This window comes from Grampus griseus, assembly GCF_964374135.1.
Source record: "Grampus griseus genome assembly, chromosome: 3".
Classification (NCBI taxonomy): Eukaryota; Metazoa; Chordata; class Mammalia; order Artiodactyla; family Delphinidae; genus Grampus; species Grampus griseus.
Window position 1 is genome coordinate 70,404,980 of NC_139019.1, and position 14,906 is coordinate 70,419,885.

The following is a 14,906-nucleotide window of genomic DNA, read 5'->3' on the forward strand; positions in this document are numbered from 1 at the left end:
CTGAAAAATGTAAAACATGATGCTTTTCCAGGATTCAATTTTGAATCATTAGATAGCCCTTTTCCCTAATGGAATGAACCCCTTCCCCCAAATTTTGAAAATTGAATATGTTTACAAAGAAGAAAAGAGGCAAGGTATAGTAAAGTCCTTGTTATTTAAATTTCATGTATTTAATGTTGATATGTTTTTGTTCTGAAAAGTTAACATATATGATTGCATACTTTTAAAGCAGGAACAGCTCAGGAAAGCTGGAACATTGACTCGTTATAAAGTGCTCATTTGTTACTTAAACCCCAGAAACAGATTAAAATTCAATAAAAGTTACATCTTTAATATTCTCTTTCACTATATTCCACAGCAATCAGAATGTAAATAGAGCAATTAATGAATGAGGTAACATACTGTCTTTAGTAAGAAGTCCGGAAAATATGCCACAAATACTCCAAAGCCGTGTGAATTACATTAGTAAAAAACAGATTTTTATAAAGTTTAGTAAAACCTGAAGTAAGGATAACTGCCAACTATTGTCTCCTTAACTCGACTAGGGGACCATATCTTAAACAAACGTTGAGTTTAACGTGTGTTTTGATGAAAACTTTTAGATTTGAGTTAGAAGTCTAATACGTAGCCAAATATACTTTCCTACAAAGAGAACGAGATACTTAGTTTTAGAGATTTTTCTTCCCTCTTGAGATAGGACATTAGACATGTACATCTTTTACCTGTCAAGTTCTGAATCTACTTGCTTTAGAACTACCTCTTTAACTTAATAAATAATTTCATGCATATACTGGAAGACAAATATATGGTTTATTAACTGCTTTATATTCAACCAAAACTCCTTGTGCCATATTGGTACATACTCAACGTTTTCAAAGACTGGTCAAAACTGATATTATTTTTAAAATGAAATAAGATGTTTTAGTTTCAAATTGGAGATTGTCAATCTCTTTAAAGCTAAAATTAGTATGCATACAGAGGTTAAATGGGGTTCACAGGTGGTCACATTTCCATGTCCTACCAAGTCTCTAGGGATTGGAGTTATTATATTCTACATAAACATCTTTACTCTGCAACCACAATTCTATTGCAAGGTGCCAGTGAAAAAGAGGCTGGTCGCTCTTTTTGACTGGTATAATGAGGTAGCTAGAGTTCCTTTTATAGCACTTAGAAAATACAGGCAGTCACTAACTATTTCACAAGACAGTTACTATTAGAGTTAGTATCAGATTCACAATAGTAAAATGCACTTTGTGTCAAAGCAATTCTCCACTGAGGACCGTTAAAGAACTGGCAGAGAGCCTGATTCTGCTTTATACTGTCAGCATTTACATATAAAGGAATTTTATACAAAAGACACACATTCCTAAAATGTGAAGAGAGAGGGCTTTTCTCCCAAAATGGTAACTAGTGGACCTAGAATAGTCTCAGACATGTTTCAGACATACAATTTCCTTTAAGAATGAATAGCCATATTCTGGGAAGGAGATAACACTAACATTAAATTTAAATACTTGCATAATATTTAATAACACAATGAACAATGTGCCATGTCTACATATACTTCCTTTGTGCCAAACTTTATCACTGAGTTTGGTAACTTTCATCCAAAGTCCAAACAGAAGGCAATTTAAGTGACTTAACCTTATTTGTTTTTAAACAGCTATGTATTTGACTTGATATAAAGAGCAATGCACATACTGAAATCCCAACAAGAATTGTGAAATGTGTAGACTACCATGGCCAGTGTATTACTTTTCGTCTACGCCAGTTAAGAAGCCCTCTATCAAGCCAGCACTTTGGTAATGGAAGGAGATGCACAAAGGTATACTCTGACAGACAGCCATGCTTTAGCTCAAACTAATCCCAAGATTTAGTGGCTCAGAAGCATAACCCAAAGCAAATCAGTCTTTAGTGGGACCCATAGGAGCATCTTTCCACAATGAACTAACAGCTAAATCTTAAGGCATGTACTTCAAGGTCACGGAACATTCTGTGAAATATTAAAGTCCACCAGGTTCCACATGCTCCACCATATCAAACATGCTAATGATGTGAACTAACTTCATGAAACTTTAAACACACTGATGTGACAAGAACGAGTCAGGAGTGATTTCAATAACTGATGGCAAACAGATAGGACTATCTAAAAAGTTACTTTCAGCAACACACAAGGAAATCATGGAATCTAAGAAAAGAACGCACAACAAGCCTCAACTTCAAGCCTTCAAAGAGGCACAGCGATAGACCCAGTGCCGTGGAATATAATGATGCAGATTTCAGAGACAATACCCCGGCTATTTCTATTTCCTGGAGAAATGTCAGAGGTACTTACATGAAGGAAGAACCGATCAGATTAGTCCTTGGGATATTTTCCTTTCTTAAGAGAGAGACAGAAAAAAACAAAAACAAAAACAAAAAAACACAACAACAACAATAATCTTTACTTCGTCCAGCCTTGAAGTGCTTCTCCACCTGATTCAAACATGCAGTCACGGCGACCCACACAGAACCTTCAAAGTCAATCCAATAGCAGCCCGAAGATGTCTGGGTGTACGCGTGTGCTCAAGTGTCTGACTGCGAGCAGAGCGAGCAGAGAGCTGGAGACGATGTGTGTGTGTGTGCGTGTGTGTGTGTGTATGTGTGTGTGCGTGTGTGTGTGTGCGCGCGCGCGCGCGCGAAAGGAGCGCGCGCGGGGGAGGCGCGCTCGGAGCCGCGCATTCGCGCGCGCCGAGGCCGCTCCAAGCAGCAGGAGGAGGGGGAGGAAGGGGAGGAGGAGGAGGAGGAGAAAGTGGCTCTCAGCGGCCCGCAGGATTAAAAGTAACCAGACTCGTCCAGAAAACTGCGTCCAGGAAGGAAGTGACAGAAGACGAATGGGAAAAGGCGAGCCGCTCTCAGCCTTTGAAACATCGCGTAAAAAAGGCGGGGGGCGGGGGGAGTGGAAGGATGTTGGGAGGGGAGGCGGGGGTGGCAGAGAAAACGGAGCACGCGGCTTGGGGTTCTAAGCAGCACATCCCATGAAGTGCCTCTTGCCTTCTTGTCCTTTATTTTATTTTGTCCTTGCCTTTGCCTTTGCCTCGCGCTGCCTTCTTCCTCTCTCTCCCTCACAATCCCAAACCGTTGACTCTCTCTCTCAGGAGCTGGAGAAATCATCAGTTTCACTCTTGCAAAAGTGGGGCGGGACCAGACCTCGGAGCATTTTAATAAAACAAACATAACAGCAGTTCCCTCCTCACCCCTCCCGTCTCAACTAGATTGATAAATTACTCCACTACACTACTTTAATTATGTATATGGTATGCAGAATAAATCACTGAACATCAGTACCTCAATCAAGCACTTTTAAATGATAATTGCATCTTGGTGAATCAATCTTTCCATTCCTGACATTTTGCTAATTTTAGTTTTACGGTGGGGTAATGGCACATGCCATACGCAAACCTAATGACAATTCTTTATTGCTCGAAATGAAGACAACGCCGCTCGCGGCGGCTCCCTGCTCACTGCCGGCGCCGCTGAGGACGCTCGGAGAACCGAGTCTCCGGATGCTGCGCGCTCGCTCCCCGGGGACGCTGCGAGCCAGCCCGCAGGAAAGTCCTTCTAAAGTCGGGATCTTTCCTCTGACCAATAGGAGCGCGACCCTAATAGCTGCTCTTGTGACTCCCCCCCACCCCCACTAGTTTGGAGACGCGTTAACCACTTCGTTCTTCCACCGGTCCGAGCGCTCCTCCGTTACTCACGCGTAAAAGCCCCAGTCCAGGATGTCTGCAGCACTCGATTCCAGCGCGCTTTTCCTTCACGCCCAGAATACGCGGGTTTCGGCCCTGAGAGGCTGGAGGGCTAGAAAGGGAGCCGAAACGCTTCTCAAGTGTTAGTAATGTACAAAATAATAAAAGGATTACCAGTATTTGAACTCTCGACTTCATCTCCGGGCCATGAACTTTCTAATCAGGTTGGAAATATTTACCGAGGCGGCAGCTTCCTCGGAGATTTCCCCCTCCCTTCTCCCACAATATCTCTTCCACACCTTACTGGATTTTATCCAAGGCATTAACATGTAAACTAAACCAACTTCCCAAATGCATTAGGCTTCCCTATCCGATAGCTGATGACTTCACTTATCCTGAAGAGTTTCAGCTGCACAGGAAGCAGCAATAGAGACTGATAAGGAAGATACTTATATTAAGGTTTAAGCCCAGTAAATACTTTTCCTTATCAAAAAGAAAAAAGGTTAATATTCAAGATTTAGGAAAGGCTACTAGGGATTGAGCACCTCCTCTCCCTATCCAATTACACCACGCCCAATAAAGCCAAAGATAAAATATACCAACTAGTACACAAACCATGAAAAGATAAGATTACATGCCAGTAGAACTACAGACTATATAAAATGTTTAAACCAAATTAAAAATTTTTAATATTGTGAAAAGAAGAAGAGAAAATACATTGGGGAAATAAAAATACTGAATGTACCAGAGTACACAATAGTAGTATACTGAAATATCTAGCTAATTAAAGATATTTCCTCACTTTAAAAAAATTCCTCTCAGCACTATGTGTTTAACTCAATGACTAGTTCCATTTCCCGTTAAATTCTGCACTGTGCCTCCAGACTATTTTAATGCATGAGGGCAGTGTGAATCAAAAAGCCTCCTTCTTCATTATAGGGGCTATTTGATCTGAGTAGCTTTTCTCAGAAGAGTGGGCTCAACATTTAGGTGTCTGCCCCAAGGCTTCACTTGAAAGGGGAAGGTTGATTTTACAGGCAAGTACAACTAGATCTGAATAATCTTCAGGCTTCTGGCTCATCTTCATTGTGACTATCAGCCCAGAATCGATGAATCTTTTGCCATTGTTATAGGAGAGCATGGCAAACTGTCACAAAGCAAAAACTATCTGAAACACTATTATTTCTTGCAGATTAGTATCTACAATATATTTGCTTGCCTGTTTGCTTTTCATCTGGTGAGTTTGCTACTACCATGAATTCATTTCAATAATATGGCAGAGATAATCTGTATCAGGTTTTCATTTAAGGTACAACTTCAAGAAAAAATCCAAAAATTTAAAGGTGCATTGACATTTTGAATACTAAGATACGTCTATACAGGGTGGAAGTTAATTTTTCGAGATTCACAAACGTCCTGACAAAGCAAATTGTTTGTAGGAACATTTGTTTATTGCCATAATGTCTGAAATTAACATAATGAATTGTAACAGCTTATTTTACATGAGCAAATAAGACATAGGCAATACATGACTCTCACCACAGTACTCTTTAGTTTTATTTTCCTTCAAAAAGAAAACTGTTTTACCTTTTAACATTTTTAAGAATTATTTAATAATAAACATTATAACAAACCCATAACTATCAATGATAATACAAGCATTCAAATGTATGTATAACCCCACATTGTGGATAGTTTGAAAACAATTTAGATCTGGATTATATCACAGTTGGCCTTTTAAAATATAAGATATTCCCCTCAGCAGATTTAGCTTCTTAATTATGTGTGACCTAAGTTAATATTAGCATTTGTTTCCCTCCCATGAGCCTTTATAGTTGAAGTGGAACAGAAGTGTGCAGAAATATACAATAGAAGAAAACCGCCTGAGACTTAAAATTATTCACTGGTAATCCACAAAGTGGTTAATCCAAGACATGCTTTGTGTTCATCTTTAAATACTTCTGAATTTTTTTTTTTTTTTAAACCAAAATCATCCTGATCCTGGCCACCAAATGGTACTTGGCTAGGATGAGAGTATTTTCTGGTGTCGGGAGAAGCATGTACTAGGTGTTAGGAGGCCTGGATTCTCTGGTTCAAGATTTGTGCCCAACTAACGAGCGTGTCCTTTCTGGGCTTCAGTTTGCTTACGCGTTAAATGATTTCTCCAATCTATTCCAGTTCTATGATTGGAAAGTAGAAAATTCTTATACCCTTTAAGCCAATCGGAAGCTAGTGGCCTACCCTGTTAAATAAAAGGTGACACTTCCTGTAAGAGAAAATGATGTCTGGGACTGATGTACTATTTAAACCAGCTTTTTTTCTTCCCAATCACCAAATATTTCCTTCATTAAATAAGTATCATAAGTGCTTTATTAAACATGTAAATACATATTAACTTGTTTTTTCCCCCAAAGAATCGTTTAGCAATATATTTAACTAAAGTGCCACAGAAGTTACAGAGAGCATGACTCAGGATTTAACTCTAGGGAAAGCTCATTTCTAATTTCTGTTCAGGGTTGCATATCATCTTACTCCACCCTCCACTTCTTACTACTTCCCTACATTAAATCAGCAGTCTACCTGTGCTCTGGGTCTGCCTGCTTTTAAGCTTGGCCCACGCTGGGTGTAGCTCTTGAAGTGAGCTTTAAAAAATTATTCTGAAGTAAGCTGGGGCGGTTGCCACAGCAACCCACCCTAAAATGAAGAAAGTCTATAGATTAATCTACCCCTCAATATTATTCAACTGTATAGTATCTGTTCTTCAGCCAGAATACTTTCAACACAAACATGACAACTGAACATATAAGTTCAGATATAAAAAATAGTAAGATACAAATTCCAAGAGCATAAAAAAATGTTATATCTTTTTATAGTTACAGTAGAGATGACATACAAAACTTCCCCTGAAATGGATTAATTGTAAAACAGACTTGCAAAGGTATGCCCTGAAAGGTGGCATGAGAGCTTTAAGCAAAATGGTATAGTATTGCTATATGATAAGTCACCTAATGGTTATGCAAGACTCTATCACTTTTATACATGTTAACATTATAAGTACTTAATGACAAAGAGTTTGTGGCAGTTTTACCTTTATGAATTAACTTTGTGATGGATGATAACAAATGTGAAGCACTTACCACGTACACATACAGTCATTTGCCTTCCATTCTTCACTTCATCTCTTCATAGAAGTTACTTCACAGTTTGCAACTCTTCTTTGGCACCTTAAAATGCATAAGTACAAGGTAAATAGTTAAAAAAATTTTTTTTAAAGAATGTTGATACCAAAATACATTCAGATTAATTTATTTCTAAAACTTCTAATCTGAACTAACATTAATGTTAATTCTAATTTTAAACCGAATGAACGTGTATTGAATATAAAATAATTAAAATGATCATTAATTGTGATAATACCTATAACCTGTAATATAAATAGTGCCAAATAGTTAAATTTCAAAAATTCTTTAGGTACGGCCTCAGTCCATGCACAGTATACACCATATGGACTGCTTGTGATTGAGAATCTGCAATATAAAAAGGATTTGTTATTCCAAGCCAAGGTTTAATCATATCCTTTATCTCATATCTAAAGATCCTATATTTATCTTTATTTTTGTATATTTTAATATCTGATGAAGAATTACAAGGAAGAAAGTCAAATCCATCATATTTCAAGCTAACAAAATTTGTCTAGTTGGGATACTGAAGTTGCAACTAAAGTTGCTGAAAGGGCTTTTTTATATGCTTAAAAGCCAATTTTAATACTTTGGGATTAAGGATGTGAATTCAGTACACTTAATGAATTCTATTACCAATAATACCTGATCCTTCCAAGGAGTGTTTAACTGTACTGAGTACAGACAAGGGCTCTTGTGTTCTAGTCTCCGTTTGAAGCCAGCTTTCAATGGCTTTGAACACACAAATGGACTTTTCCTTGGTTTCAGAATGGTCTAGTCCTCCCAACCTTGAGACATATCAGACCATGAAGGTCAATAACCATTTTCCAATTTGTATTAGCAAGAAGACTTTTCATAGTCAAGAGTCATTAAGACTTACAAAGCCTCTATATTTGGGTTGATATTCTTAAGTTTATTTTTATTTTTAAGTTGCTTCACAGTCAAGGAGAAATGAAGAATTTTGGCCACTTTTATTTTAGGGGTGTTAGGTGAGTTTAGTCTTTTAGACTCAGGCCCACAGTGAGTTAGTCTCAACTTGGTAGTCAGTACTTAGGTGACCTGGTGAATTACCATTCTCCCAGCTCTGCTTGGTTTTACAGTCTATTAAGCAGGAATCATAATACACATCTCCCAGGGCCTTTTCACCTTACAGAAATGCAATCTTCATGAAATAATGTCTGAAAGCTATGTTAAAGCTTTTTAAAATGCCACTACAAATTACATTTCTTCCTTTTCCTGGATCAGTATATGCCCAAATAAGGCTTGATCACTAATTTTCTTGCGAATTCATTAAAAAGTATCCATATGCATGGCTAAATTTAATAGACTTTACCTTTTATTTACAAAATTGTTAAATGTTCTTCAGAACATTGATTCTAACCCATTTCTTGAAATATCACAGAACCCTTCAATTCAAAGAAAGGATTTTCACACTTCCCCTTTTAACTGTTTTTTCTAGATACCTCTATGTGTGTGCCCTTTAATTTCAAAAGATCTTTACATGGGATCGGGGTAGGCATGGGGGTTAAAAATACCGCCCTGCATTTTGGCGCCCACTCCTTTGTCTGGGAAGAACAAGGCTGGGATTCAGTCCGGACAGCCCCTTTTAAAGACCCAGACCCGGGACGCCTCTAGTTTCAGCAGCTCAGTCCGCTGAGTTATTGACTGCGGGCAGCAGCAGTCCCTCAGGTTGATTTGTGTGGAAAGTGAATCCTCGCTGGCTAGGCGTTCAGCAGAGGCGCAGCAGCCGCAAAGCCAGCCAATTATTGCCGGTCCTCCCCTCTAACACCGCTCTCACCACCTATACCCTCCTTTCTGTGTCGGTCTCCACTTACCCCCACCCACTTTTCCCCGCGCGGACGGAGCTGAGCGGGGGCTCCCTCCCGGGAGCGTGTCTAGAGCTCGGAGGCAGCTGGTAGGGGGTGAGTGCGCCACGTGCGAGCGCCCCAGGCGAGGAGGAAGCGGGCTCTGGCCCTTCTGGGGGCCTGCTGGGCCTGGGCGCGCGGAGGGGAGGCCGAGCTGCCTCGGTGGGGCGTGCACCGGGTGGCGTCTAGAGCGGGGAAGTCACCGCTTGGGAGCGGGTTGGCGGGGGAGGCAAACGGCCGGTGGCTTGGCGAGGAGGCCGCGTGGCGGGCTCCCGGGAACGGAGGAGGACGCAACGGTGGTGGGTGGGTTTTGGAAACGGGCGGTGGCGGCGTCAGGGGAGGTGCCCTACTGGTCTGGTGGGGGGACCTGGAGGATATTTACCCTCGGTTGGCGAAAGACGACCCCGCAACTCTGGGCGCAAGCGCCGAGCCACGCACAGAGTGAGCCCACCCACGCACGTGCACAAAGCGCTGGCACGCTGTCGGCGCCCGGCGGCACAGGCGGCCCGAGCGCTCCGCCGCAGCGCTTCGCAAGCCTGGGAGAGCGAAGGGGTGGTGCGCGCAGGTCGGGCCGCCGCCCGGGTCCAGCGCCAGACAGCCTGCTTTCTCACCTGGCACACGGGGAGGAAAGGACGGGGGTCCACGAGCTTGATTTATTAGCCCAAGCTCTCGGGGGGTCCATAGGACTGTTTTAAAAAACCAGCAACCAACCGTTGGCTCTAACAGTGAAGCTCCCTCAGTGGATATGTACGCATCTTGGGTAGAGAAAGGCCACAAACTACAAGGAGAAATGGGATATGAGGGAGAAAACACAAAAAATCCCCCAAATTTCCTTTCCTCTTCCATCTCTCTTTATTGGTTTGCACGTGAGAACAGTACGGGGATCTCTTGCTAAATTATCAGCACGAAGTGGAAATGCCTGTGCTGTGTTTCTGTCTTTGGAGCTCTGGGAAGATTAGTGCTCCAAAGGCATAGTGCTGTACCTGGCTGAATAAATTAAAGGTGTAGAATGTTTATCTTGTCATGTTCTTGAAGCTATAAGCTGCTACCAATATGGCAGCCCCGGCCACATTGTGGTTCTTTGAGTTAAATAAACTTAAATAAAATTTAAAATCAGTTCCTCAGATACACTAGTCACATTTCAGGAGCTCAATAGCCACAGGCGGCTAGTGGCTACCTAATTTGACTGCCCGATTTTAACGTTTCCGTCATTACGTAGAGTTCTGTTGGCATGTGCTGCTATAGAATTTCAAATGAATATGGTTTAAAAAAGAAAGAACCTGCTTTATGATACCAGTAAATTTTAGGACACTCTTGGCATTTGTATTTCTTGGCACTAGTGTGAAAAGTTGTAAAGTCAGAATTTCGGTATCTTCCTGCTGAAAGAGGTCTTAGGGAACACTTAATGCAGTAACTAATTTTTTACAAGGAAGGGAAGTTAAGAGATGTGCCCCCAAATCATGACATCAATTTGGAAAGGAGATAAGGTCACCTGACAGGGTATAGTACACTTTGTGCCAGCCCAGGGCAGTTGCCTGGGGTTAGTGAAGCAAATTAACTCTACAGAAAGGTGACCTGACAGAAGATTTTAGACAACAGTTCCCTTTTACAAGAGAAAAATATTTCTAAGTATTCTTCCAGGAAGAAATTCCATTTAATAAAGAATAAGGTGTATGGGGAATGATGCTATCTCCCAAACTAAAAATTTATTATTGGTAGTGTCCTGGATTTGTATAATGCCTTTTTAAAGAGACTAATTGGTATAATATTGTACTTACTTCTATTTAAAAAATTCTGAGGAAATGGAATTATCCTTTTAAAGTTACAGCTGAAAGCACTCTTAAGGGCAGGGAGGAAAGGTGTTACATAAGGTGAGAATTGTTAGCAAAGCATAATCTTCCTCAAATTCGATGAAGGTGTTATCAGATATATTGATTATGTCTTAGACTGATATCACTAGGGTGGCATTTGACTGGAAAGGTTTATAACATGAACAAAACTTAATTACAAATTACACTATTTGAGACATGAAAGACAACAGAAGATATTATACAGATTTAGAGGCAAAGCACAAACTTTCTAACTTCAATGCTTTGGTTGGTTGGTTGGTTTTGCCATGATTATCCCCTATATTTCTTCTTGCTATTTTGGGGTGAAATGTTGGTATTAATTCTGGCCATTTATGGTAATTAGCTTTTAAGTTAACCCTTAGTGAAGGACCCCTAAGTGTTCAGATAAGAGTACTCATGAATGATAAATAATTTTTAAAAATAACAAGAAAATGTTTTTTAAAGCTTGAATTTCTCCTGAGCTGATGCATATTTGAATTAATGTCTTATTTCTCTTACAAATTTACCATTTGCATGTGGTTCATGGTAGAAAGCATTCTTCCCATTTTCCCTGAAATCTGATAGCCTAAGAGAAAATCTTTTAAATTCTTCAAGTGCTTGCAGTGTGCTAGAAACCTCAACCTCTCCATGGCTGACTAATGAAAGGCTAGTCTGACTAGGGAGAATCTATGTGATCAAAAGCCAGTTGGGTCTATCCCGTGGTAACTGTATGGTTATGCACAACTTACTGAACTTCCCTTTGGCCTCAGTTTCCTCATGGATAAAATGTGGAACTTAAAAGTGCCTACCCTCAAAACTTTGTTATGAGGATTCAACGAGCTATTCAGTGTGAAGCACAGAGCTAGGAAAGTGGTAAACTGCAGTAAAAGTTAGCCATTCTTATTCTCCTGCAAAGGATTTCTACTTCTCCACCATTAAGTTCCATCTTCACCCATACTGGGCTGTCACAGTAGAAAAAGTTGGAGAAGTAGGTTGTAAGAGAGGTGGGGATTAGTTCTGGACGAGATCTGTTTGTGAGTTTTACCTTCAAGAGATAGAGAGCTCTTTAATCCTAAAATTTCCTGACTCAGTGGCTCTAGGTTGCCTTATTTCCCTTTCACAGGAATGGTGCCTCTAGGATACTTTTGGGCTTCCTTTGTCTTTATTTATTTATTTGTTTTCCTGAGGTATGCTTCCTTATACTTGTTAGCTGCTTGGTTGTTGAAAAGGCGCTGGAAACTCCACGTCCATCCTCTTTTCACCCTGGTTGACCTTTTTATGCTGTTGTCAGCCAAGAAGACATTGATATCTTTGGTCTCCTGCTAGCTTGAATTCTTTAGGGCAGAGCTTGCTCAGATTATCTCCTGATGTCATTCCAAATGTCTGATGGCCATCTATGGCAACGGGGCTCAGCAGAGGCCTGCTGGGAAGGGGGGAACTACTAGAAGTAGTTCTGTGTTGGACACATAATCATCTTTACAGCTATGTCTAGGAGACTGTTTGCCACTTCTTGAAAAACAGAAACCATGGCATTTTGCATTTTTTTGTTTATTTAATAAAGTCCCACTTGGATGTGTATGATTCCTATTGATGTCATGATAGGTATAAATATGCACTACAGGAAAAAAACAGACTCAAAGATCGTTAATAAGCCTTTTATATGTGGTGTTCATGTTAGCTCTCCTCACTAAGAACACCAAGTTAAGACAAAAGATTCTTGAAAGGAGAAAATAAAGCTACCACATTACCTTGTTTCCTCTCTAGGTAATTTTCCAAATGATGGTTTTTTACTTAGCTGAGAACTTAAAAATTATTTCTAAAATATTTCATTTATAAGCTAAAATTTTAAACCAAGCAAAACAATATAAAATTGTATTTTTTCAAAAAGGCAAGATCACGCATAGATTTATATGCTTCCAATACTCACTAGATTTAAAAACAAGGAGATAAATAATTATATCTATATTCTAATTTACTAGGTAGAGAGAGAATTAATTTTCATTATTTGGGATAAAGTCTCTCTAAATTATTTTGGAATATGATGAGAACTAAAAGTAAAATGCCATAAAACTTTAAAATTTAAGTCAGTGATTAAAACCAGTTTGTTTTACCAGTGGACATTAGTTCATTGGGTCAAAGACCCAAACCAAAGAGGTCTGATTTCTTATAGAGGGTTTTTAAAATAAATTGTAGCTAAATATTTCTATATAAATAATATTCATATTATTAATATAGATATATTTGCAGTATATGTGCGAAAATAACACTATCTTATTAGAATGTGGGTTGAAATAAGTAAGTTCAGAGTGCGTAATATTTAATGGCCACTCACTACTTATCAGTGTTGGATTAATACTGTATTAACTGCTTTATAAGCTTTATTTCTTTTTATCTAAACAACAACCTTTTAGAAGGTACTGTTCTCTCCATTTTATATAGGTTTAAAACGAAAACTTAAGAGAGGTAACATTACCTGCCCCAGGTCACATAGCTCTTAAGTGCCAAAGGATGTGAAACTATGTTGCTTTGTTTCCAATAGATGCCTTTAGCTACAATGCTATACTGATTCATTATACTCATAATAAACTTTTCTCACTTACAGGCATGATGAGAGCAGGAGATGATATAATCGATATTTTTTTCCCCACCAGAAAATATTTCACAAATATGTGTCTAACCGTGTGTCATCCCTTTCAAGGTAGATGCTTTAGGAGGTTATTTGCTTATTTCAGTAATGACGTCTTTGCATTTAAGTCTCAACAGAAATATACTTAGGAATTTGCTCTGCAGTCTTAACAGTCTGATTGTTGGCAAATCATTATCATTAAGGATGAATTTGTTGCTAAAACTAAATCCAAACCAAATGTAATGAACAAGGTGCTTGTTAGAAACTATGATGTGATTATAAAGCAGCAGATTATTTGATATCTGCCTCATAAATTGACACTAATCGCAGATACAAAAGGGAAATTTCAAGGGTGTCCCTAATATGAATGTGGTGTAGCCTTTAAGGAGACATTTTAGTGACTAACACTCATGAAAGGTCTGATCACCTTTTAAAAAATCAGTTTCACTAATGAAAAGTTGTGCATCATTGTATGAACATTGTGGGAAATACCTTTCCAGAGAATGTACAACAGACAGGAAAGAGTAAATCAGAGACCCTGGGTTAAAATCCAGTCTCAGATGCTTAATAACTGTTTGACCTTAATTTTCTAAATGTCCTCATTGTAAAATGGGGAAAGTGGCAGAACCTCCCCTGGATGATAATTTTGCTGACAAAAGGACATGAAATTGTATTTGTGTAGCCGCTTGGTGCTTGGCATGTAGAAAATGCTCAATAAATGTTAGCTATCATTATACTATTTCATTTTCGAGGGCTATCACATATTCTTGAAAAACATCTCAATGTCAGTTATCTAACAAATTTTAGAAGCTGACTTCTTTTCTATCAGCTTTCATGTTTCAAAGCAGTTTTATTTCATATTAGAGCATTTCATATTTGAAATAAATATAAAACATTTAAGACAGTATGTTGATCAAACCAATATACATTATATCAAGAAGTCTTATGTTTTGGGGTGACCAATTTATATTATCCTCGTCAGTGTTCCATATAACATTCTTCTCAGAGAATTTTTTTTTGTATTCATATTTGATTTTGTCAGATTTATGAAAATAATTATATATCCATTTGCCCAGAATAAGGCATCACACATCTTCTAAATTGCTTATTGATTACATAATCTTACTCTTAAATTGAAGGAAACTTAGCATAAATGTACATTAGTGGCTTCCTATTAAATCTGAGTTTTTAAGTCCTTTCAAATCAACATTATCTGTGTGGTAAGGCTGCTGAGGCTTGTCTTTGTGTCGCCATCTTCCCTCTACTCACCTTCAGCTTGTCCTCCTTTCACTCTGGCATGCTCTACTCACCCAGCAGCAATTCTTAAAATCAATAATAGCTCTTTATTGAGCATGGCCTTTCCCTGACGTGACCCACAAGGTCCTTTCCTTCCTCAGAAGTCTCTTTACGTTCCAGAATTCTCTTGGACTGTGTTCTACCAGAGGAGACAGGCACTCCAACCCCATTTACTTAGTGATGCAGTAGAAACGTGTTACTCCTTTCAATGAACTTCTCTTCAAAAGTTTTCTGAAAAAAAGTTTATAATCCAAAGGAGTATCTGTGATTACACAGATTCCACAAATTCCCTGCTGTGTTGGTCAGGAGATGCTTTGGGGAGGAGACTCTCAGTATGTCTCAGCTCCCTCCTGCCCGCTGCCATTTCAGTTGCTGACATAGGT

The 14,906-nt window shown here is 39.2% G+C and overlaps 1 protein-coding gene across 13 annotated transcripts in view; it reads right to left on the bottom strand.

The window, feature by feature from the left end:
• MEF2C (myocyte enhancer factor 2C) overlaps positions 1-14,906 on the bottom strand; it is a 169,475-nt gene that overhangs the window by 145,934 nt on the left and 8,635 nt on the right. For 9 of the 13 annotated variants that reach the window (XR_014296445.1, XM_082649823.1, XM_082649820.1 and 6 more), the window contains one exon: positions 6,866-6,952. The gene's annotated coding sequence lies outside the window, so the exon portion shown is untranslated. Of the gene's footprint in view, positions 1-2,335; positions 2,628-3,740; positions 3,860-6,865; positions 6,953-14,906 lie in introns of those variants that run through there. The other 4 variants (XM_082649828.1, XM_082649825.1, XM_082649827.1 and 1 more) reach the window with 3 other exon arrangements.